The sequence below is a fragment of the Plecotus auritus genome, assembly GCF_963455305.1.
Source record: "Plecotus auritus genome assembly, chromosome: 8".
Classification (NCBI taxonomy): Eukaryota; Metazoa; Chordata; class Mammalia; order Chiroptera; family Vespertilionidae; genus Plecotus; species Plecotus auritus.
In genome coordinates this window covers 98,407,960-98,433,056 of record NC_137782.1, presented here as the reverse complement: position 1 = coordinate 98,433,056, position 25,097 = coordinate 98,407,960, and the positions used below count along the sequence as shown (strand labels likewise).

The following is a 25,097-nucleotide window of genomic DNA, read 5'->3' as shown; positions in this document are numbered from 1 at the left end:
GGCTTAGGTATTGGCAAGGAGAAAGTGGGTGGTTGGGGTTTCTCCAAGTGATGCCATGAGAGGGCAGAAATGCTCATACTTCCTGTATTTTTTGAAAGAAAAAAATGAAATCTAAACTGGGTAAGAAGGAAGCCAAAGAGAGGGGAAGGCTGCGTGTTTGGGAGAAAAAAGGGTTGTTCCTGGAGTCGAGGGTTTGGTGAGGTGCTGCAGCTCTGGGCAAGCTGAGGGCTGTGGCCACAGAGGAAGAAGGTGCAAATCATTTCCAAGTAGGTGTGGGTTTTCAGGACAGCTTGCTCGGAGATGTGACGGAGTGGGTGGCTGCATGTCTAAGGGGAGGAGGAGGAGACATTTGAAGAGGGGCCCATGTGATGTCTCCCAGTGAGTTTAGAATGTTGGTGAGGCAGGACAGTAAGCAGCTAGGAAAATTCCTGGGCAAGCGACTGGGGAAACTGAGGCAGGAAAATTAAACAAGGCTCCACAGTTTTGGGGAACTTGCAGCCAGCTTGTGAATCAAAAGACCTTCTCTTCCCCCACCAAGGGCACTTGAGAGCAAATGGTGTACCCTCCTGCCTAACCTGAGAATACATAGCTTAAGCCACCCAGGCCTGGGAAATAGAGAACAAAGACCCAATTAATGCCATTCTGCTAGCTAAACCCAAGGACAGGTGAAGTCTGGGGACAAACACTCCAAAAGCATTTGGATGGTATCACTTGAGGGGAGAATGTTAGGCAGGATGGACAGCTGCTAGGGCAGTAGGAGGGGAAGGGGAAAAAAAGGGGGAGTTTATCTCACCCACTGAACAAAGAAGTCAGCAGTCTTAGGACTTGCCACAGTAAAATCACCAGATGTTCTCATAAATTCTGGGGAAAGCTGCAACAATCTAAAAGGGGGACCTTGAAACCTATAGGGATCAGAAGTATATAACTCTTGAACCCCTACCAGTCAGGGCACTCAGACTAGCCGAGTTGCTGGCTTGTGCTTTATGCTGAGTGCATTTTTTTTTTGACAGATAAAAAAAATGTTCTTATTTAAAAATATAAAACTAGCCTTACACCTAACTGCTCCCACCCCCAATTATCTCCACAAAAAACTATAAAAAGTGGGAAGGGCATGTGTACAGCTGTCTCTGTCTAACAGTTCCAGTTCTTCTTTCGACCTCCTTTCTCCCTGTCATACAAGTAGACATCGGTCCTTTGCCCTTTTGCCAAGATCTCAGAAGTGATACAGGGTAGAGGGAGGGGAAGGGTAGAAAGAGCTGTCGCCATTCTCAATTTCCGTTTCCATAGCCCGAACAGGTTATCTGGACACTGAGCAAATGATTTGCTGTCCACAAAACCAAGTAATAGGAACAGCAACTCTCTGTATCCTGAATCAAAAAGATAGGAAGGTCCCAGGTGCTGTTTAGGGTCCCTATTCAGTGGATAGCCTCATCCCTATTGTCATCACTGTCAACCCCATGTCCTCTCCATTGTCAAAATATGACATGTCATCAGCTCCCTCTCAGTGTTCTTCATTGGACTCCTCATCCTCTTCCTTCTCTTTCTCCTCATCTTCCTCTGAAGTTATTTCTTCCTCCTCCTTCTCCAGGGTCTCTAGTTTCTGTATTGTTTCCTCTTTATCTTCTGTGGTCTTGGGGGTCTCCTTGGAAGTAGAATGGTGGTCCGCTCCTTCTGTAGCTTCCGCACTCAGATCCTTAGCTCCTGGGGTAGACATCGCCAATCAGGGTTCTAGTCGATGGCACTGTCAATTGGTCCTGACACCTCATATTTGTCTGAGTAACGCTCCACATTCTCTTGGGGACAGCTGGCCATATGAAGTACTTTGGCCCCTTGCAGCTCCTGCTTCAGCGCTAGGACATATTCCCCTTCTTCTCCCAAGGGCAGAGGCACTGGGCAGAACTCCAGGGGGGTGGGGAGAGGAGTGGAGAAAGCTGCAGTGTGGGTGGGGGCAGAGCATCCCCCTTCACAATGCCCACGGCCTCCATGTTGAAGGTCAACTGGCCACAACCCTGCCCCCGCTCTGCTGGCCAGGTGGAAGAGGCTTGGGTATTCAGAGATCCAATGAGAAACCTCTGCCGCCCCTCCCCGACGGGAAGCCGAGGCCTCAGCCAACCTGGAATCTACTGAGTGTATTCTTTTTTTTTTTTTTTTTTTTTTTTTTAAATATATTTTATTGATTTTTTTACAGAGAGGAAGGGAGAAACATTGATGAGAGAGAAACATCAATCAGCTGCCTCCTGCACACCCCCTACTGGGGATATGCCTGCAACCAAAGTATATGCCCTTGACCAGAATCGAACCTGGGACCCTTCAGTCCGCAGGCCAACACTCTACCCACTGAGCCAAACTGGTCATGGCGTGAGTGTATTCTTAATAAATTCGCTCGCTTTGCTTCAACACTGCTTTCTTTCAATCATCTGAATTCTTTCTCGTGGGTGTGACAAAAGCCAAGAAGAGGGGAGCCCTCTCTTACTCAGGCGGCTCTCTGGTAACGTTGGTACCTGAAATCTCCAAAAAGGGCACCTCCCAGCCTTCACCATTACAGATGCCCATGTCCATCACACAACACCTACCCAGCAGCTCCATTCTGCTCATCATCTCGCCACCTCCAGCTCCGTCATCACTTCCCCATCAGTATCACCCAAGTCCACCATCAGAGGCACCACCATCCTTCACTCATTCACCAGTGGACAGATATCTGTCAAGAATATATCTCCAAAAAATAAAGAAAAAAAGAAAGAATATATCTCCATGAGGAATCGTGTTTCGCTGTTGTCATAGCAACAAGCAACACAGGTGAGGACCCTACCCTTGGGGAACATACAGTCTGGTGGGGCAGACCGAAGACAAACATGTAAAAAGATTTAGAAAACAAGAAGCACAATGGATGACCCAGCAACCCCACTGCTAGGATTTACCCCAAAGAAGTGGACCACTCACACCCAGAGCTGCCCTTAATCCTGCCCCAGCGGCATGAGTCATGATGGCTCCAGGTGGGAAACACCCAAATGTGCGTCCCCTAGTGAATGGACCAGCAGATTGGGGGCCAGCTACACAACGAAAAGAAAAGGGGCAAACTACTCACAGAGAAAGAATTGCGAAAGCATTGGGGTGACCAGGTGCTGTGTGACTTCCTTTATGGAAGTCCCGGAAAACACACCCTGTGACAGCACATCTGGGATGTCAGGGCCCAGAGCATGAACGCCAAGGCTCCACAGCTTTTTGGGGTGATAGGAGTGTTCTGTGTCACAAGAGGGGTGATTACATAACTTATACATTTGTCAAAACTCATCAACTTGTATGTTGGAAATTGGTGAATTCATTGTATGTAAATTATACTTCAACAAAGCTTGATTTTTATTTTTATTTTTTTAAAATAAATCTTTATTCAGATTATTACAATTATTTCTCCTTTTTCCCCCCATAGCTCCCCTCCACCCATTTCCCACCCCACCTTCTGCCCTTACCTCCCCCCCACTGTCCTCATCCATAGGTGTATGATTTTTGTCCATTCTCTTCATGAACCCCCCATACCCCTTTCCCCCTGAGAATTATCAGTCCACTCCCTTTCTATGCCCCTGATTCTATTATATTCACCAGATTATTCTGTTCCTCAGGTTTTTAATTCACTTGATTTTTAGGTTCGCTTGTTGATAGATATGTATTTGTTGTTCATAATTTTTCTCTTTACTTTTTTCTTCTTCCTCTTCTTTAAGAATACCTTTCAGCATTTCATATAATACTGGTTTGGTGATGATGAACTCCTTTAGCTTTTTCTTATCTGTGAAGCTCTTTATCTGCCCTTCAATTCTGAATGATAGCTTTGCTGGGTAGAGTAATCTTGGTTGTAGGTTCTTGCTATTCATCACATTGAAAATTTCTTGCCACTCCCGTCTGGCCTGCATAGTTTCTTTTTTTTTTTTCTTTTTTTTTTTTTAAATATATTTCTTTATTGATTTCAGAGAGGAAGGGAGAGGGATAGAGAGATAGAAACATCAATGATGAGAGAGAATCATTGATCGGCTGCCTCCTGCACACCCCCTACTGGGGATTGAGCACACACCTGGGCATGTGCCCTTGGCTGGAATCGAACCTGGGACCCCTCAGTCCACAGGCCGACGCTCTATCCACTGAGCCAAACTGGCCAGGGCTGGCCTGCATAGTTTCTGTTGAGAAGTCAGCTGACAGTCGTATGGGTGCTCCCTTGTAGGTAATTAACTGTTTTTCTCTTGCTGCTTTTAATATTCTCTCTTTGTCTTTTGCTCTTGGCATTTTAATTATGATGTGTCTTGGTGTGGTCCTCTTTGGATTCCTTTTGTTTGGGGTTCTGTGGGCTTCCTGGACTTGTAAGTCTATTTCTTTCACCAGGTGGGGGAAGGTTTCGGTCATTATTTCTTCAAATAGGTTTTCAGTATCTTGCTCTCTCTCTTCTTCTGGCACCCCCATAATTCTGATGTTGATACGCTTGAAGTTGTCCCAGAGTCTTCTTACATTATCTTCAACTTTTTGGATTTATTTTTTTGCTTTTTGCTTTTTCGGTTGAGTGTTTTTTGCTTCTTTGTATTTCAATTCTTTGACTTGATTCTTGTGTTCCTCTATTCTGTTTCTGGGTCTCTGTATAATATTTTTTATTTCAGTCAGTGTATGTTTAATTTCTAGTTGGTCCTTTTTCATATCTTCGAGGGTCTCGTTATATTTATCGGCCTTTTCTAGGATATTCTTAAAAAGTCTTATAACCGTGGTTTTGAATTCTATATCCAGTCGTTTGTTTTCCTCCATTTCTTTCGTGATCTGATTCTTTGACCCCGCATTTTCACTGATTCCCTGAGTTGGTAAGGTAGATATTTGTGCTAGGTTTCCAATATGGCCCAGTGGGTCTGCTTCCCCAGTTAACCTGAGGTGGACACTCTTGGTGCACCCCTTTGTGGACTGTGTGTACAGCCTTGTTGTAATTAAGTCTTTATTGTTGTTGGTATCACTGGGAAGAATTGACCTCCGGGCCAGTTGGCTGTAAGGATCAGCTGTGTCTACGCTGGGAGAAGTTCGGTGTTGGAGACAGCCTTATAGGATTAGACTTGCCAAATTACACTAGCCTCTGTGCTCAGTTTGGATGGGGTGGAGTCTCAGGGTGGAGCAGACAGTCTTGGCTTCCAGTCAGCCTTGCCCTTGCGCACGTGCGCGCCTGCAGACCTCTGCCTTCCCGGCTCCCGAGTCTCTGCCCGAGAGTCCAGATTCCCCCCCCGTAAGAGCGCGGGTCCCCAGGGGCTCGCCTGGAACTGGGGTTCAGTGCAGTCAGAATTGGGGTTCAGTGCAGTCAGGAGCTTCGGACTCCCTTCTGCTAGGGAAAGCCTGTGGCAACCTCCGCAGCCTTTGTGCACACTGGTGCGGGCGCCTCCAGAACCCTGTCTGCCGGGGCTCCCCCGGGTCTCCCTCGGGTCTCCGAGTCTCCGGGTGCCTTTCTCTCTACCTGACAGTCCAGACTCCCCCTGTATGAGCCTGGGTCCACGGGGTTTCGCCCGGGACTGGGGTTCAGTGCAGTCAGAACTGGGGTTCAGTGCGGTCGGGGGCTTCCTTCCCCCTTCCGCCAGAGAAAGTCAGTCAGGCTCTCAGCCACCCTTCCTCTCTGTGCACACAAAGACCCTTTGCCGTACCTCCAATTCTCTGTGAGCTTTTCTCTTTCCTTCTAGTTGTAGAATTTTCACTCAGCCAGCTTTCCTGTGGTTCTGGATGGTGTCCGTTCTGTCTTTTAGTTGTAGTTTTGAAATTGTTGTGCGAGGCAGCAGTTTAGGTGCTTACCTATGCTGCCATCTTGGTTTCTCTCTGAGGTAGCTCATTTTTATAGGCTGCTTTTAGGTGAGACAGCGCTTCCTGCGCAGGTCACGAGAAGAGGTCAGCAGAAGCTTCAGCAAAGGACCAGTGGGCACTTGTGTTGGCCATGAGACTGGTGTGGGAGGAGGGAGGGGCTCTGCAGTCTCCCTGAGCACGCGGGGTGCTCTCTGGTCTGGAGCTAGCAGTCACCAGCCGAGGGCCTGGCTGACTTCAGGAAGTGGTCACCACAGGAAGTCCTCTGACTGCAGCCTTCAAGCACCTCCTGGACCCTTGCTCCCAGACCAGTGAGCACATGGTAAGCTAGTCTCAGCCAGTGGTGCCAGGCCTGGAAAGGCCAGGCTCTGTGGCTCTCCGCAGGAGAGGTGCAGGAGCAAGGGGTCCCCGTGGCCTTTACCCCTGCTAGACTGTCCCTGGGTTCCTGTTCTGGGCAAGGAGGGCCAAGGCCAGGCTTAGGCCTATCCTCTAGAGCAGGGAGCCCAGGATTCCCTGAGGAGCGGGCTCCCAAGTGGGAGATAAAGGCAAACCTATGGGGTGGAGGTTCCCCACATGGTGTGACCATGTCTCTCCCATGCTCTCCAAGGATGTCCGGGGGCTGGTGCCACCAGCATGAGTGTGTGGGTGCTCCACACCCTGTCTGGCCAAAGAGGGGCCTCGGGGGGTCAGGGTATCTCATTAGTACTGGCTTTGCTGTCCTCCAAGTCACTGCTCAGAGTCACTTGGACTGGCTTGGGGGCTGGTCCATCTTGGAAGTGGCAAGCCCCAGGCCCCATTGACCTTTTCCCCCTGTGGCCTTGACTGGGGCTGGAACCTCCGGCCTGGCGTCCTGTGTCCTGCCAAGAGGATGTCCTGTCCTCCAGGCTGGCTCCCCACCCTCCTCCATCCCTGGGGCCTCCAGGGTGGACGTGCGGGTGTGGGTGTGGGTATGGAGGGGAGTTGGACGTCAGCCGGCCGCCCTCACCACTGGGTCCTGAGCCCTCCCTCTCCCCCCGACCCCCCAGCTCTCTCCACCCCCTGGGCCCAGATGCAGGGGACAGAGGCCCCAGCCCAGCACCTGGGGTTTTTCCAGGGCAGTGGGGTGGGGGCTAGCTGCTCCACCAAACAAAGGCTAGGGGAGGAGAGGGGAAGTGGGGCACAGGGAAAGGAAGGGCTGAGCATGCCTGGAGGCACCTCTCCACAAACTGCCTCCCCATCTCTCCCTGGGTTTCCAGTCCTGAGCCTGTGGGTGAGCATGTGAGGAAGGGGGGTGGGATTCAGTTCAGCTCTAGCCCTGCCCCTCATCATGGGGGTCTTAGGTGGGAAGGGAGCTGAGGGACCTCCACATGGGCTTCAGGGAAATTGCACTGGTTCTTGGGGAGCAGGACAGAGGGGGCTGAGTACCTCCACCTGTGGGCCCTTCCCCACATCAATCTATGAATGTGACCTGAGGGTCCTCCATACCACCCCAGCTGGTGGTCTTTGGCATCTGTGGGTGTGTGTCTGCCCGTGTGTTGTGTGTCTCCAGGGTTAGGTGTCGGGAGGGCTGAATGCATGTCTGCTGAGTCTGTGTGTCTGGCATGTTGGTGAGCACTGGTGCTCGTGCCTGCCAACGAGTGTGTTAGAATCTGTACCAGGCATGTGTCTGAGCCCTAGAGATCTGTGTGGCTTCTGTGTATGTCTCTACATGTGGGATGAAGTGCTGTTTCCCCTCTAGTGTCAAGAATGACCAGTCCCCCCAGAAAGCCTGGACCCCAGGAGGGGGGGACAGGAAGGCAGCTATTGGCCCCCCTTTGTCCACCTTCTGCACAGGCAGCTCAGCTGAGTTAAAAATAACCCCAGGGCCCCTGGAAGAGGAATGGGTAGAGGAAGGGGTAGAGGCCGGAGGGAGGGGGCGGGAGGCCCTCCTGGCCCAGTGGGTGGTGGGCAGTCATGTCTGCTGGCTCCAAGGCCAGCAGGCCAGGCTCCAGCAGGGTGAGTGCATTGCATCCGCCTGGCCTCATCTGCTTGGCTGCGGATCCCCCAGTGGGCTCCTCTGGGCCTGCTTTAGAGAGAGGCTGAGACAGCCTCCAGCCTCAGTCCCCACAGGTAGGAAGGGCCCCAGAGCCTCACCAGGGGCTGCTGTTTGCTGCCCTCCCTGCTCCAGCTGACCCCATCAGCCTGCTCCCTGCACGAGGGTCGTCCTGGAGATGCTAGAGGGAAGCAGAGGACCCCAGGACACTCGCCTCCCTCCGGGAGGGGTCAGTGGAGGGTTTTGTGTAACTGGATTGAAGTACCACGTGCATATGGAAGAGTGCACGCCCATTAGGAATGTGCTTAGTGAGCACCCTAAACTGAACTCGTCTGTCACCAGCACCCAGATAAGAAACCAGGAATATTGCCAGCCCAGAGGCCATCCCTGTTTGATCCTATTAGCTCCTCTGGGCTTGTCTGTCTTGGAAGCAACTCTGTCCCCGCCCCCCCACCCCCCCTCCCCCTGCCCCTGGGACACACTGTGGTATCTGCATGGCACCGGGAGTCCATGTGTCTCATAGCAGCGGCTGTGACATTCCACGGGTGGCAGGCCACACTTCATTTGCACGCACTATGGTGATGGGCATGTGGGCTCTTCCGGTTGGGGTTATTACAAACGGGGAGGCTTTGGACACTGGCGCATGTGGTTTCAGGTGAAACTAAGTGCGATGCCAGTGGGCACCCTGGGGTGAACCTGTGGTTTTTGCTGGCCATCAGTCCCCTGAGGCTCTGATGGCACCATGGACTCTCCCAGAAATGCTGGAATTTGCCCATGATTTCATGGAGTGTTCCCCCCCCCCCCCCCCCCCGCCCAAGGGATTCCTGGCATTTGAATTCCTGCCTACCAGGTCTCTCCAGCTTTTGAGGTCTGTTTGTCCTTGGTGGGGCTAGGTCTTGGACTGGGGTCCCCTAGGGAGGGATGGACAGCGTGTGCGCCCTCCACCAGGCCAGGCACGCCCAGAGCAGGCACTCCAACTCATAGGCCCACACCCCCCTTCCTTCCTCAGGAAAACCTGTGATCTGATAAGACTCCAGTCTCTGGTTTTCAGAACCACCCAGGCACCAGGACCCTCAGGGGAGGAGGGACTAGAGCCCCACACAGCCGCCTGTAGCAACTATAGCTGGCGAACCTGGTTCTTGGGACTCCCTGCCATCCTGACGGCACAGCCCTGACGTGACCCAGGGCAGGGGCTTAGAGCAGCCCTGGAACATGGCAGGGTCGGTGACGTGAGGCGAGGTGGTCACACCAGGTGGGAAGGTTCCTCTTTCCAGCTCCTTCCACCACCGACCCCCTGGGCAGGACGTCCCCTTCTCCCAAGGCCTTGGCCAAGGTCCCGGGCCTCTCTAGCTCCTCACCCTGGACTCGCCCTCCAGCCCTACCTGAGCCTATGGCGACGGTCAATCACTGCCCTACACCCCAGAACCTGGGAAGATGCCTGCCCCCAGCGCCAGTATAACCTCTCCTCTAGCTGACCTCTCCCAGGGGTCTGTCAGCTCTGGGGCTCCAATGGCCTCCGGGACAGCTCCAGCCCACACCCCAGCAGAAAATGCAGCAGAAAGCCAGAGCCCCTCTCGGTCCCGCCAGCCCTGCACCCTTCACCAGCTGCCTCTCTGCCTCTCTGGTGTTGGCTACTCTCCTACCCTCCTTAGGACAATAATACTGACAAAGGGAGCGCCTTGGGCTGCTTCTGTGTTGTGCCACCTGCTCAGCCTGCTGAGCTCTATCCCTAGGTTCTTTAGGTGCAAACTGACACTCAGAGGAGTGAGTGACCCCAATCACACAGCTGGTGAGGCTCTCAGGCTGGCCCTGGAGCCTGCAGAACCAGGACGCCAAGGGGGACAGACATGGAGGAGAGGGAAGGGGTAAGGACAAACAGCGCAGAGGTGCGGCCAGCAGCAGGGCTCTAAGTGGGTCCTCTCCCGGGGGACCAGGGCTGGGAGTGAGGGCTGAGGGACAGACAGAGAGAGTCACTGGGTGAGGGCGTGGGGAGCGTGTTCCGGGTGTCAGATACAGCAGGTGCAGAGGCCTTGGGGTGGGCAAGGGTCTCTGTACTTGAGCGCTGGCCTGCTGGGCACACAAAGCTGGTGGTGAGCAGAGGCTGAGGTGTGGGCGCCAGCTCAGCGGGTGCTCTCTCATCCCAGCAGGGTGCACAGGCTTGGAATTTGGGGGTCATGAGGTCAGCTCAGGAGAAGCTGGGAGGATGGGTGGGGAGGGATGGAGCAGGCTGGTAGGCAGGGGTGAGGGATGCCCAATATCCATGATGAGGGGAGGAAGCCGTTTTCTATTTCATTTCAGATGTTTCCTCCTCCCTCTGGCTGTGCTGACCTGGAGGGGACCCTGAGGCAGAGCTGTGCTGGCTTCCTTGGGAGGGAGCGCCCCAGTTAGGGGCGAGGGCTGACTTCATCCTGGAGCAGTAGGGGGAAGGGAGTGTCCATTGAGGGCTGGCCCCACCGGGGAAGAACTAGAGGTCACCTTGCCCCATCTTTTTGTTGTTGTTGTTAATGTTCACCCAAAGATGTTGTTTCCATTGGTTTTTAGAGAGAGTGGAAGGGTGGGAGGGAGAGACAGAGAGACAGAGACAGAGAAACAGAGACAGAGAAACCTCCATTGGTTGCCTCCTGCAGGAGCCCCTACCAGGTAGGAGATCAAACCTGCAACCCAGACATGTGCCCTTGACCGGGAATCGAACCCAAAACCCTTTGGTGCACAGGCCAATGCTCTTACCACTTGGCACACCAACCAGGGCCACCTCATCCCATCTTAATGTGGACCACAAGGTCCAGAGAACAGACCCTGGTACCCACCTTCAGCCGACCAGGGGAGAGAATCCTGTGAGGGCTCTTGGGGTCAGAGGGTAGGGATCGTTGCGAAGGGTGGCTGGGCCAGCTGGGATCTGGGCCAGGAATCTGAGATTGCATTTCCTCCAGGCCTAGCTGTGGGAGCTGCCTGGGCCCAGGGGTCCCGAGCAGGCTCTGCCCTGGCCCCTGCCCAAGTGACCGTCTGAAAGCCCCAGTGAGAAGGAGGGAGGAGTGCCTGGAGGTCACCCCACTGTCAATGACCTCTCTCCACCTCAACCACCACGTGTCCCAGTGATTGCAGGGAAGGGATTTCCCCTTTGTCACAGGGACCCAGGCCAGCTCCACGCCTTTCCAGGCCTCCCCCCTCACTCTGAACCTAAAGCCCTGGCCTCCCTCCGCACCTGGGCTAGTGGCACCTGGTGGCCCCTTGCACAGCCCTCTGGCTCCCTGTCCTGAGGACAGCCAGCCATTTCGCTGCTGCTGTGGAGAGGCCAACACTCGCTGGGCTTCCCCTCACCTCCTGCGTTTGCTCCTTGCAGGGCACCTCAGAAGCCATTATTGGGCTGTCTGTCTCCAGTTTCGAAGTTTTTGGTGGCCCTGCAGAGTCTTCCTCTGCCAGTGGAAAACCCAGAGGCCCCAGCCTGGCAGCAGTGCAGGCCTGCTCGCCCCATGTGGCTCGGCCTGGGGCCTTGGATGGTCCTCAGGATCTCAGTCCCCCCACCTCCACAGCCATGGCCTGCACCGTCTGTCCAGAAGCTCTTGTTCTCGTTCCTGAGACCTGGGCACGGCCAGCTCCTGCCCAGAATCCAGAGCTGGCCTGGCTCAGAGGCATGGGCAAGAGCATGCGGGATGCAGAGCGGACACTCCTGCACAAAGCACGTTTTGCGAGAGGCTGATTGACACCCCGACACTGGGGCCTGAGGAGGAGGCTTGAGGTCTTGGTTGATGATTGGTTGGGTTTTGAAGGTTTTGCTTTTGAAAAAGAAACCTTTTCTTTGGGGAGAGTTTTAGATCTGCAGCTGGAGCATTGCCAAGCACAGAGTTCCATGGGCCTCTTCCCGGTGTCAGTCTCCTCACATTGTCGTCTCCCACATTGTCTGTCAACACTAAGACCCCCGCCCGACCCCCCCTCTGTTTTCCTTAGACCAGATGGGATGGTACCGATTTCCCCATCACTGTCCTTCTGCTCCGAGATGCCACATGGCGCTCACCAGCTTCCTGAGGTCCTCTGGGCACGTGACCAGAACGCTGGTAAGGAGGGCCTGTCAGGTAGCTCCCCAGCAAATGTGCCCTGTCTCCCTCCTCTTCCCAGGATCACACCTGTCTGGCTCTGCGGATATGACCCCCACCCCATGTCCAGGCCAGCAGCTCTCAGACACTGGGGAGCGCGGTGTCCCTTTCACCTGCGAGGCTATCAGCGCCATCAGCAGCTTCTGCAATGTGAGCCCCACCTGGGGAGCAGCTGTGGCCTCCAGCAGGGACTGAGCCCTGGTCCCCTTACCTTGCTCCAGGCGGTCCCCTGCCGCCTCTCAGTTTCCAGAACCTGCCTGAGATGGAATTACAGGCCCAGGCCCAGACCTGCCACAGGTGGCAGTGTCTCCCAGCTCTGCCTGGTTAGGACCAGCTTGGGTAGGGTGCCTGCTCAGCGCCCAGCAGAAGCAGGTGGAGGCCCACGTGGGGAAGGGCAGGGATCAGGGAGGCCGCACAGGGCCCAGGGGTGGCAGCAAGGCCAAGACTAGGGCTCTAGAGGTAGCCAGGGGTCAGGGAGAAAGGGACCAAGTCCACACAGGGTGCCAGGGTGGTCTCGGGAGGCCCAGCAGGAGGGCAGGGCCCGCTGGCAGAAGATGGCTGAGACCTCAGGAGTTGGGGCCACCTGGGGCTGTCGAAGGCTGATGGCCTGGAGAGAGGCCTGGCTGGAGAGACGAGTGCCCTCCTGAGCATTGCCAGGCCAAGGCTGCTGGTCAGGCTGAGCTGCTCACAGACTCTCAGAGGACAGGCCCCAGCACCACTTGTAGCCCCCAGGCCAGCCCAGTCTAGGCGCTGACTGTCCTGCACCCTGCTGTGGTCCTCCCTGCAGCTGGCACTGCCCTCAGCCTCCTCCATGTGGCCCTGCCCTCTCCCCCGCGCCTCTGTTGGTGGCCCTCAGCTCCCAGCGCCTTCTCCTGCGTTCTGTCCTTATCCTCTAACGCTAACCCTCCTGGGCACACGGTGGGTGACGCCCAGCATGTCCTGGAGGGAAGGTCTGGAATGCAGAGCCCTCGTGCCAGGGCCTGGGGGGTGGAGGGAGCCAGGCTCAGGAAGGAAGGGGCTGGCAGTTGGAGTGGCCTGTTGGAAGGACGGTTGGGGGTGAGACTTGGAATGGAGACGGGGTGACAGTTGGCGGTGGCAGCTGGAGTGGCAGTTGGGGCTTGGCAGGGGCGCAGGCCAGGAGAACAGTGGGGTGGGGCCACTGTGGGTTGGCAGGTAGCCCCTGGCCCAGAGCAGCTCTGAAGGGTGGTCTCCGGGAGGCCCAGCAGGAGGGCAGGGCCAGCTGGCAGCAGACAGGCTCTGCCTCAGGGTGGGGCTCTGCTGGCTTGGCTGCTCCTGTCCTGCCAAGGACCCAGGAGGATGTGCAGAGAGGGTTCCTACCGGCAGCCCCAGGCCCACAGGCCTGCTGTCTCCTCTCTGCCAGCCCTCAGCCTTGCGCCTTCCCCAGAGGCTTCCAGTAGGGGCTTGGAGAGGGCAGGCACAGGTTCTGGGCAGTTCCTGGGGAGGGGCAGGACTCCCAGGGCTGTTGCCATGGGTACGGCTGGAGATGAAACTGGCAGATTCTATGGCCAGTGACGGTAGTTTTAGAAAACCCAGCCGATCTGTGATTCTCTCTCATCATTGATGTTTCTATCTCTATCTCTCTCCCTCACCCTTCCTCACTGAAATCAGTAAAAATATATTTTAAAAAACAACAACCCAGTGGGAGTGATGGGGAAGCTGTGCCCTGGGGGAAGGTGGGGCATGTGGCATTGGCCCTGGTGGGGTTCACCAGGGGACCCTGGGAAGGAACATTTGGAGGAATATTTGCTGTCCCTCTCATCATCTTTCCCAAAGCTCCTCCCAGGCTCTGCTTCCCAGGTGGGACATGGGAGGCGGGTCCTTGCTCTCTCTGTGGCATCAGAACACCCACATGGGGCATGGGGCTGGGTTCCCTCCCAGTTCCTCTGCCCCTGAAGCCATATGGGGTTGGAGGGCAGGCAGGGGGCTGGCCCAGCACATGGTACACGGGGCTGTGAGCACAGGGCGGGGGGCTGTGCCAGGACCCTCTGGGAGGCCTGCTGGCCATGTGGCTCACCCACCGAGCCTGTCCTTACGCGGCCTGGGGTGTGTAGGAGGTGGTAACATGCTCTGGGACTGCCATTAGCAAGTGCTCCTGTGAACCCAAAGGGCTTCTGTGCCTTGGTCCTTGAGCCTAGCCCTGGCCTGCTGATGCTCATTGTCTCCAGGACCCAGACCCCCAGGCCTCAAGGTGTCCCTTGGGCAGGCTCCAGACACACTCACTCCCGTGGCTGGGGGTGAGTTTCCAGAAGGACCACCACGCAGCCTTCAGCAGCACAGAGCCCGGTCGTCCATCAGTCTTGTCCACAAGCTGAGCCAGAGTTCATCGTGGCAGGTACCTTATCCCTTGGACCCTCCCAGACACCCTTGCGCTGGCACTGTTGGCCCTGGATCCTGGGTGCCCTGGCCAAAGAGCATCACTGAGGCCAACCCCACATTCTTGGTCCTCATCTGTTGCAAGAGCTGCTTCCGCCTTCACCGGGGCTCCCATCCATGGACAGTGAGGGCTGGTTGCTGTCAGGCAGCAGATCCCTTCTGGGTGTGGGCCAGGCCGACGGGCCGAGGGGCAGTGCATGTCGCCTTCAGCAGGGTTCAGGGGACCCCAGCAAGAGAGGAGGCTTTGCAATCTAGCCTGGCACTGTATAAACTTAGCCAGTGCTGGGCACTAACGAGTGGGATCCCTGGGGCAGGGCTGTGGCACTTCCCCATCAGACTAGAGGCACTGAGCTGGCTCCAGGTGCCCAGATGCTGCTATCACTTCTTTTAGTAGATTTTATATTGGTTTTAGAGAGAAGAAGGGAGGGAGGGAGAGAAACATCAATGAGAGAAAAACATTGATGGGCTGCTTCCTGCACGCCCCCTACTGGGGATCGAGCCTGAAACCCAGACATGTGCCCTTGACCAGGAATCCAACTGTGATCTCCTGGTTCATGGGTGGACGCTCAACCACTAACCACACCAGCTGGGTGGCTCTTCTTTTTTTAATGGTAAAGGGTGTTATTAACTCACAGAACAACAAACGTCTAGAGATAGGGTGGACTTTAGGCATGGCTTTATCAGGGCTCTCTGGGACTGTTCTTGGTCCTGCCTTTTTGGTGTATCAGCTTCATCTTCAGGCTACTTGCCCTTCTGTTGGTTCTTGGAGCAGAAAAGATGGGAGTCTCAGTCCCCAATCATTGGCAAGGCTGCTGCGGGGAGGGAGGAACCTTGATTCATCATCATGCAGGATAAGGGAGTGAGGAGAGGGGCTCAGGGCCCTGGGGACTCACTCCAGAACTCAGCAAGGACCATAAGCCCCAGCTTGCAGGTGGGATGGGCCTGGAGAGACAAGGCTTGGTTCTCATGGGTAGGCCTCCTGAGCAACGCCTGAACCACTGGGTGCTCCAACCAAGGCAGCGGGACGTGGACGTGCACGCCAGCAAGGCTGTTCTTGGAGTGTCCAGTGTGTGTGTGTGTGTGTGTGTGTGTGTGTGTAGCTCTCCTAGGAGAAACTCTCTGCCAGAGGCAGGGAGACATCAGTGGTTAGGCTTTCCTAGGTTTAGGGTTCCCCAAGCTGCCCCAGGCTCCCTGGCCACCTACCCTCTGAGGCCACACTTGTGCCAGGTAGGCAGGTGGGGGACACTTGCAGAAAGACCTCTGTCCCTTCAAAGGGAGGAAGCAGGTGACCCTCCTGGAGGCCTAGAGGCAGCACTGGCCAGGGCAGTTGAGCCCAGGCCCCCTCCCAAGGCCCAGCATTCTGGGACCTGTTCTTCCAGACCAGGAGGATGTGGCTGAGCGGGTCCTCCAGAGAAAGGCGTGGGAGGGGGCTCCCGAGCGAGCAGTTGTCTGCACAGCCACTCACAGGCACCTACAGGAAGCGGGAGGGAGTGTCCCAGCCTTCCATCGCTGGCTGCCAGACCCACGTTCCCGCTTGTTCACTCCAGGAGAATTCCACCCCACCCCCACCTACCCTGACCTGCCCTCCCACTGCAGCCCAGTGAATGCCTCCTTCACATCCTGAGAAAGCATCCATAATGGCCCGCCACCTCCCACCTCCCGAGGAATTCCGCGGCGCAGGGCCCGCAGGGAGGCAGGGCGCCTCCCCATTGGATAGCTGGTCTTGCTGGACTCCCCTGCGCGGCTGGCCAGCCACAGGCTCACCTCCCTTCCCAGTGCCGCGCCCTGGAGAGGAAGCGAAGTGGCCTTTGGCCCCGCACAGGCCAGCCAGGAATGCGTGGCCACGATTCCCATGGCGCCTGCTCCAGGGCTCGAGGACAGCGTGGGGGAGAAGGGACGCGCAGGCCCCTCCGGGAAGCGGCGCTCTTGATCGCATGCGAGGGGTGCGGGCCCCTCACCCCACCAGACAAACGAAGTGGCGGGAAGGGCCACTGCGTGTGGCCGCCGGTGCTCCTAAGTTGGTCAAACCCAAGCCCCAGCGACGTGCACAGTGACGTGGCCCGCTCCCTGAGGCGCGTCTCTCCCGGGGCTCGCTCAGGTCCCCCGATGGTGCGGACGTGCGGTGCCCAGGCCCCCCGATTGCTCAAGGGCACGGGCCGTGGGAGCACATTCGTTGCGCAGAGCGGGGCCCGCAGAGCCGCCGGGGCGCGGGGTAAGTCGCGAAGTTTGCGAGACGCGCGCCGCGCAGCGCGTGGATGAGCGGGGACAGCCTGTGGCCCGGAGACCGGCGCGCCTCTGAGTCACTGACCCGCGGGCAACGCCGGTGCGCTCATCGGACAGGAGCTGGGTGTCCTCGCCCGACCCGAGTCTCCCAGCCAAGGGTCTCGGCTGTGCAGCTCTGCTGGAAGAGGCGCGGGTGCCTGGAGACCCCCGCCGCGCTACCCCCACCCCCGCCCCCGCCCCCGCCCCCACCCCGCCTGCCCAGGGGAGGGGGCTACCCACAATGCCCAGCGAGCCCCTGCCCGCACTTCCGCTGTCCGGCCGCCCTGAGCGGGGACGTAGGAGGACCGACCCCCGCTGCGCCCCCTCCCGCTCCGCCGCGCTGAGCAGGGGGTCGAGAGAGCAGCCAGGCGCGCGGCCGGGCTGGCGGAGGCGGGGCCCGGGGCGGTGGCCGAGGCCGGGGCGCGGCGCGGGCCAATCAGCAGCGGCGGGCGCGCGCCGGGGGCGGGGTCGGGGGCCGCAGGCGGGGCGCGCGCGCGGGCGGCGGGGGCCGCCGGGTTGGAGCGGGCGCGGGGGCGCGCGCTGGCCTGACGGACGGACTGACGGACAAACGAACGGAGCAGCAGAGGCGAGCGCGCATCTCAGACCCGCCCGGACGCAGCGCTCGCCCGGTGGCGGCGGCGGCGATCACCGGCTCCGGTCCGGCGGCCGCAGCGCCTGCCCTCGCCCGCGCCCCATGGGGTCACAGGTAAGCGGCGCTGGCTCATTGTCCGCGCGGCCGGCCGGCGTGTCGCGGTTGGGCCGGGCGGGGGCCGGACCGGGGCCGCTCGGAGCCGGGGCCGCTCGGAGCCGAGGCGCGTCACCGCCACTGGCCGCCCAGCGCCCGCCGCGCCCCACCCGGCGGGGGCGCCCTCCCGGCGGCGATCAGCGCGCTCTGGCTTTGGCTCCGGCGGCTCTGGTAGCGACCCCGGCCCGGTCCCCGAGCTCAGGTGGCGTGGGGCGGGGCGGGCGGGGGCGGGGCGGGGTCCCCGCGGGGCTGCCCGCCGAGGCGTTGGCAGTGGCGGGACTGCCCCATGCCCCTCGCCCTGGGCACCTCCCGCCGCCGCCGCCGCCGCGGTCCCTCCCCCGTCACCTCCAAAAGGGGAATTTTCCAGCTGGTAATTTCTGCTGCGTCAACGCCCGGCCTCAGGAGACGTCCCGGGGGCATCCTGGCGCCCCTCGCCCGCGCCCCCGAGCCGCACCCGGACCCGCCCGCGCCGAGTTTGCCAAGAGTCGGAACTGCGGGAGGTGGGTGCGGTAGGGTCCCCGCGTCCTGCCCGGCCTTGGGGGTCATTGTCTCCCCCTGAAGCCGGCCACCGGCCTCTTCTCCATTTTAATTACCGGCTGAATCTGGGCTCAGGGGTCTGGGGGCCGGGTGGCTAGAGGAGCTGGAGGGGATGAGGCGCGCAGAGTGGCGAGGGGTGCGCGGAGCCGACGGGGCGAGCCGAGGGATCGGGGTCCGCAGCGAGCAGTGTCTTTGTTTCTTTGTAAATAGACATGTCAGTTTCACAGGGTAGCAGGAGTCAGTATCTGACAACTCAATCCCAACGTCAAATGGGGGCTTTTCGACGCCAGGCAGAGGGCTCTGGCTAGTTGGGGTGCCCTCAGCCCCGCTAGCAAATTCATTATGTGTAGGTTTAAAGGACCTCGCACAATACGGCTTGACCAAAGCTAGAACCCTGGGTAGAAACCAAATGGGGCAAAGAACAGGTATTTTCTGAGACTGAGGAAATATAAACAAAAGAAAGTTTGAGATTGTCAGCGAATTTCCTCAGCTTTCCCTGCTGCAATCGCAACGATGCAGATCGCAGCAGCAAGATTGTCACCAGCATTGTTTAAAGAAATGTTAATTAGCACCCGGCTGGGCGCAGACACCTGTGCACCAAGTACTTAGGCGCACTTACATTGTATTAGTTGTAGAATCTTTCATATTGGATTTATTATCAAAGGTAACTTCCCGTTTGGATAACAGACTTGTGGGTTCTCTGTTGCTGGCCCGCCTGCTGCCTGCGAGAGGCAATGTTTCCACTCTTTGAGAATGGAAAATAGTTTTTTCATCAGAAGGAAATGTATGGAAGTTTCCTCTTTACGTGAATAATGAAGTAAACAATAGTACTTGACCAAAGTGGAAGCCTTCCATTGGGCATATTTTCTGATAGCTTCAGATATTTTCACCTGACATTTTGGGATGCCGTTATTCCAGAAAGGTTTAGCAAATGACAGGTATATTTAAGCAGAAGTTACTGCAGATTGAAGTTACTGCAGATTGAAGTTACTGAAGATTGAAGGAGGAACTTAAACACTGTGTCCCCTTAAAAGCCAGTAGTCATTTCCATATCCTTTACTGAAGAGAAGAAAGGGAGGGGTCACTGTGAGAGTTCTTTGGGGAGTGGTGGAATGTACTTATGCTAGGCTGGTCACAAACCCCAGACCCAGCCTTCCTCACGCCAGGACAGCCTTCCTGGGGCCTCGCGTGGACATGGCGCAGTCAGCCTTGTGCCGTGGTTGGATGAGATGAGTTGTGTCCAGGTTTGGCAGTTTTGTATTTGCTGTGCGCAGACCGGTTACAGCCCCTTCTCGGTGTTCGGGACTGGCTGGCTGTGGCCAGCAGAGGCATCAGGGTGCCCCTGGCCCCTTACCCCCCAGCTCCTCGGTCACACATGAGCACGGAAAGGTGGAGGCAGAAGAGGCCCTGGAGGAGGTGACAGGCTTTATCACTGGATGATGTATTGTTTACAAACATGTTAAGTTGAATTAAATTTTAACAGGGTGAGCTTCCCAACATTGTCCTTTTGTGGAGTTTTTCAAATTAAGGGAAATTGGGCCACTCTGTCCCTGCGGTCTGTGTTTCTGGGACAGCTGTAGGCTCTCAAGCTTTGTTCTCCACCAGAGGTCTGAGACCAGCCGCCAAGAGCTGAGCAGACCCACTTAGTGCGTGGGGTTCAGGAAGTTCCTGGAGCCTGGAGCTGGTGCTCGTGCCTCCCTCTGCAGGGAGCTTTGTGTGCAGGTGCCCTCTTGGCTGCTGTCAAGGTGCCAGGAGAGTTCTAGAAACCACTGTCCTCTTGTCCCCACACTCTGTCTGGGGCTTATGTTCCTGCCCAACTCATGTGTTCAGAAAAAACGCAGGCTTTTTCTTCTCTCTGACTTAACGAATTTTCCCCTGAAGTCGGCTGAGTGATGGGAGATGACCAAGACTTCCCCTGTGAACAGGGGAGCTTCTTGTTGTGGCTACACGTTCGCTTCGGTGGCCTGTCTGCCAAGAAGCTCATGAAGACAATCTCTGCTGAGGCCACGGCTCCTTTAAGTCTCTGAAACATGGCTGTCCGTTCTCATCCTGATCCTTATGTCCTCGGCTCTCGCTGTGGCTTTGCTGTGGTCGGTGTGGTTAGGGTCTGGGGCCGTGACATCAGTGACAGTTCCCCCCTTTCCTGCGATTCTAGCTTCAATACTCTGTGTCTTGCATACCCATGTGCGTGCTGCCTGTGTTCGCTCGTTATGGTGACAGTACAGGCCTGTGCTGGTGTTTATTCCACAGAAGAATAAAAAGGCTGACGCTCAAACTTGACCCCAGCATATGATTTATGTAACCGTTTCTGTTCAGTGTCTGTCAGTCCTGCTATTTGGCTCTCATATAGGTTTAAACATTACTAAGTGTGTGCTTTTAAATCCCCACCCGAGGGTATTTTTTATTGATTTTTTTTTTTTTTTTTTTTGTGAGAGAGGAAGGGGGGAGAGAGAGAAACATAGATGTGAGAGAAAACATCAGTGGGTTGCCTCCTGTACGCACCCTGACCAGGGATTGAACCCACACCTAGGTATGTACCCTGACCAGAAATTGAACTCAAAACCTTTCAGTGTACAGGACCACACTCCAACCAACTGAGTCACCCAGCCAGGGCACTAAATATTTCTAAACATCACTTTTGGGATTTAAAAAATTACTAACCTAGATATTTTAGAGCAGAAAGTTGAGAGACAATGTTGGTGTATTTTTCAACAGCATTTACAGAGGTTTTGCATTTTGACAGATGTACTTTTTGAATCAGATCAGACACATTCCCAGGATTTCTTATTCATGACAGTCCTTTGGCCTTACACAGGACCTGCAGTGGCTCAGCCTCAGACCAGGGCGGGGTAGCGTTCCTGCAGGGGCTGGGGCTGCCAGACAGGGCACAAGACCCACTGCTGTGACCAGGTGCGCATGAGAAAGGGCCCAAGCGTTCACCGGGCAGACAAGGGGTTGTCTGAGTCTCTAAGGGCCGCCCCACCCCGCCCAGCGCCAGCCCCACATCCAGCCTTGGAGCAGCTGGGCTTATGCTGCCGAGAGCAGGGCTGTGGGAAAGCAGGACCAGGCCAGGCAGCTTTCCGGGCTGCCTGGCCGTGGGGTCAGTGGCCTTCCAAAGCTGTCAGTGCGTACAGACCACACCTGGTCCTCGGAGGAGCAGCCTTTCTTGGTTCAGGGGCGCCCGCCCGTCTACTCCCTCAGCGTCTACTCCCTCAGCGGGACCTGCTGTGCCGGCCCCTCTCCCGCTTGCTTTCCCTTTCAGCAGGTGGCGTCTCTGTAGTCTCCAATTACCCACAGAGCTGAAGGGACCCACATATGTGTGGGAATGATTGCTTTTTAAAATGTCCTTATTTAGGTAAAGTTTGAGAAAGGGCCCAAGAGTGAGCATGGCCACTCGCCTGGGACACAGGTGTTTGTAAGACACTTTGGTTTCCCTCTTTGCTTCATCTCTCCTTCCATGATTGCACCTACTACTTGGAAGATGGGGCCTGCAGGCGAGCAGAAGGCCTGCCTCACCTAGTGGTGCGCCAGGCCTGCACGCCCGTCTTCCTGGAGCAGAAGGAAGGCACCTGCGCCTTGGGCTGCACCGGAGGGTGTAAGGGTCTCAGTGCAAAGAGCTGCCTCCGTGAGGAGTGGACGAGGGGCAGTCACCGGGTCAGGTCCACAGTGAGTGCTCAATTGTAGGGACATGCCTGGGGCATGGAAGGTGAGCCATGGCTCCTCACTGGGCAGAAGAACAAGTCTGCCAATGCACACCCCCTGAGGGCGCCGCTGCCCTCCAGCCGGCTTCCCTGAGACACCCCCTCCCCCGCAAGGGACGAGGCTCAGGGGCTATGCTGGGTTATACAGAAATGTCAGGGCTGGCCCTGGATTTCTGGAGTGGGGGGCAGATGCAGAGATAGGCTTTCTAGAAATGCACATGCAATCTTCTGGTTGCCCGCGTGGCGGGAGCAGCGTGTGAGGTGAGCAACACCTGCCTAACACCCGGGTAGTTTTGCAGAGAGGGGACCTGCCCATGGGCACTGGGGTGACGGGCAGAGCTGATCATGAGAAGCGTGGGCCAGGCCAATTGGAAACAGCATCATGGGGGGGTGGGGAGCAGGACCGGAAGGGGACCCTGCAGCCAGAAGACGTTGGCTGGGGGGCTGGGGGCGGGGGGCAGGGGGAGGGGTGGTGAGATGGTCAGATGTTCGTCTTATCCTTAGAGGAGCTCTGGGGCTTAGACTCTCACTCGATCTGGCCGCTGCCTGTCCAGGGGAACCGGGCACTTAGCTGGGGACCACCCCAGGCCTCTGGCCTCTAATGCATCCTCGTGGCACCTGAACCCTCCCATCTGCACTGAAAGCCCCGAGTTCCTGCCAGCCCGGTGGCGGGCAGCCTCGAGCCAAGCACTCCGCAGCCACACGTGTCCACGTCCCCAGAGGAGCAAGGCCACCACAGGAGTTGGGACAGGGAGGAGGATACAGCCATGAAACACTCGACTGTCTGGGGAGCGGCGGCTGCAGCAGGGCAGAAGCTCCGTGTCCTGGTCCCAGCTCTGGCCACACCCCCTCTGACTGCATGGACTGGGCAGCGTGCTCGATGCCACCTCGGAATCCTCCCAGCAGCAGTTGACGTTGGGAGTGTCTCTAGGTTAAGGGCATGTGGCCTGGAGTCTCAGGCGCGGCCTGTCGCACGCAGGGCGGCCTGGCAGGGCTTCAGGTTGATCAGGGACAGGTGCTGCCCTCCGTGCGCCCTGCCTGGCGCAGGCATCTCGCGGTTCCTCTCCATCAGCACTCTCATCACTTCTCTAAGATGTTAGGAGTGAGAATTCACTGCTGAGTAACAGGTAAAGGTGGTGGTTTTCCTGTACAAACCTTCTGAGATCAGAGAAAGTTACAGACATAAGTTCTTGCCAGGCCCTGAGCGAGAGACGGTGCCCCGGGGTGAGCACTGGGGCGCCCAGGAGGTTCCCGGGCTGGACATCTGGGCAGCATCCTGCAGGCGCCCTCCCCGACCTGGAGCAGCTGTTGCTGGTGTGTGTGTGTGTGTGTGTGTGTGTGTGTGTAGCATTTGATTTCCGAAGGGCAGCTCAGGGAGTCAGAACCCTTGTCAGACCGGAGCCGAGGCTCTTGTCCGAGCGAAGCTCCTTGGAGAGACCCCTCCAGTCACAGCGTGAGTGGCACCTGCTGGTGACTTTGGTCACTTTTGCTTTCGTTTCTGGTTGTGCTCGGGCAATTCCAGAAACAGCAGTGCGCGTGTGTTCTCTGTGAGGGCGTGGCTGTGCCCCTTGTCTGTGCTAGTGTAGGAGCGTGCCCTGTGTGAAGACTTTTCTTCTCTTCAGCCTCAGAGTGTGTGGAGAACTTTCCAGAAATCATCAGCAGACATGCTGTCCACTGTGCATCTGTGACAGCCCTACAGGCCGCTGGGCGGGGCACGTGTGATATCGGGGCGTTTTGACGGTTTCCTTGTGTCACTGGCAGCAGAATGAGCTAGAGTAGGAGTGAGCTGCGAGGCTCTCTGCACGCCCCTTGTCATTCAAATTGGGTTGACAGTCGCTCCCTGAATTTGGTTGGACACTGGAGTCAACATTTCAGGGGCTGAGAGGCGGGTTTTAATCTTTTTTTAATCCTCACCCCAGGATATTTTTTCTGTTAATCTTTAGAGAGAAAGTGGAAGGGAGGGGCAGAGACAGAGAGAGAAACGTTGATGTGAAAGAGACACATCGACTGGCTGCCTCTCACACATCCCAACCAGGGGCTGGGGATGGAACCTGCAACCGAGGTACATGCCCCTGACCCACGGGCCAATGTTCTAACCACTGAGCAACCAGCCAGGGCTGAGAGGCGGGTTTTAAATGTTTTTGTCTTCTGGTCTGGCCCCTGGTCCTGGATATTTTCGTCTTTTTCTGCGTGGTGGGAACTCCAGGTGCCAGAGACCCCGGGGCAAAGGGAGGCGGAGTGCCAGGCCTGAGGCTCAGTGTGGCAGAGGCCCGTGCTTCTTAGCGATGAGCAGAGCTCTCCGGATGGAGTGGAGCCGAGAATATTCCCGAGGTGTGCCTGTGTGCAGCCAGGGCGTCGGGAGGGTCAGGCCCCCTCCGGGTCCTGCATCGCTCCACCGGAGGGCCGGTGGTCAGTTCTCCTTTACCTTCGAGATCAGTGCCTGTGTGTCCCTTGGAGGTAGCACAGCAGGCGCAGCATCACCTTTCAGCTCACCTATCCGTCACCTGTATTTGCTTAATATTGCTCGCAAAAATCTCATTTTTTAAAAAAATATGTGTTTTTTAAAAAAAATTTAGATAAGAAGAGAGAGGGAGAGAGAGAAACATCAATGATGAGAGAGAATCATAGATTGGCTGCCTCCTGCACGCCCCATACTGGTTGAGCCCACAACCTGGGCATGTCCTCTGGCCAGGAATTGAATCAATGACCTGGTTCCTGGGCTGACGCTCAACCACTGAGCCATGCTGGCCAGGCCAATCTCACTTTGTACTTAAACTTATTTGTGCCTTGTCTTAAGGATCAAGAATATTCATGCAATCATGAGTTTTATGTTTTGTTTTTATTTTCCTTGACACACACTGACATGAGCATGTGACTTAGGTAAGCTTTGTCTGTGAAGTGGCCAGAAGCCGCTCTCGGTGCAGCTGTGCTGTGTGGACTGCCCCTGGGGCCTAGCATACAGTGGGTCCCCCCTCCCTGTCAAGCTGCACCTGGAGGGCCGGAGCCCACACTTGTCTCCTGCTCACGCCTTTCCCTCCACAGCTGCTGGCGCTGGCCAGGGCGTGAGTAGCTTTGCCTCGTGGCTTTCTGGGAGTGAAGGGGTGGGCTGTCTCAGTAGTTCTCCGCTTGACCCCGCCACAAGCTACTGGATGGGGCAGGCCCTACTGGCAGGACTGTCGGGGTCTCAGTCCATGTCTTGGAGCCTTTCCTGTTGTCTTGGTTGGGAGAAGTAGGTGAGACAAGTTGCTGTGTTATGAGTTTCCAAGGCCCTTGTGACAAATACCACAAACCTGGTACCTTTAAATGGTAGAGATTTGCCCTAGCCAGTTTGGCTCAGTAGATAGAGCATCAGCCTGTGGACCAGAGGATCCTGGGTTCGATTCCAGTCAAGGGCACGTACCTTGGTTGCAGGCTCCTCCCCTGCCCGGGCCCTAGTTTCTCTCACATCGATGTTTCTCTGTCTTTCCCTCTCTCTTCCACTCTCCCTAAAAATCAATGGGAAAATATCCTCGGGTGAGGATTAAATAAATAAGTAAATAAATGGTAGAGATGTA

At 56.6% G+C, this 25,097-nt stretch overlaps 1 protein-coding gene and 1 pseudogene across 4 annotated transcripts in view; one reads left to right on the top strand and one right to left on the bottom strand.

Moving 5' to 3' along the window:
- Positions 1–1,415: 1,415 nt before the first annotated feature.
- Positions 1,416–2,553, bottom strand: LOC308256623 (DNA-directed RNA polymerase III subunit RPC7-like; annotated as a pseudogene). Its single transcript has 2 exons — positions 2,502–2,553; positions 1,416–2,023 (listed from the first exon to the last, which is right to left on the bottom strand). The product of its transcript is annotated as a DNA-directed RNA polymerase III subunit RPC7-like (transcript).
- A 14,525-nt stretch (positions 2,554–17,078) lies between these two features.
- ZBTB46 (zinc finger and BTB domain containing 46) overlaps positions 17,079–25,097 on the top strand; it is a gene marked incomplete at its 3' end in the record, with an annotated part of 38,512 nt that continues 30,493 nt past the window's right edge. For 2 of the 3 annotated variants that reach the window (XM_080685369.1, XM_080685370.1), the window contains exon 1: positions 17,079–17,266. Of the gene's footprint in view, positions 17,267–17,614; positions 17,806–25,097 lie in introns of those variants that run through there. The other variant, XM_080685371.1, reaches the window with a different exon arrangement.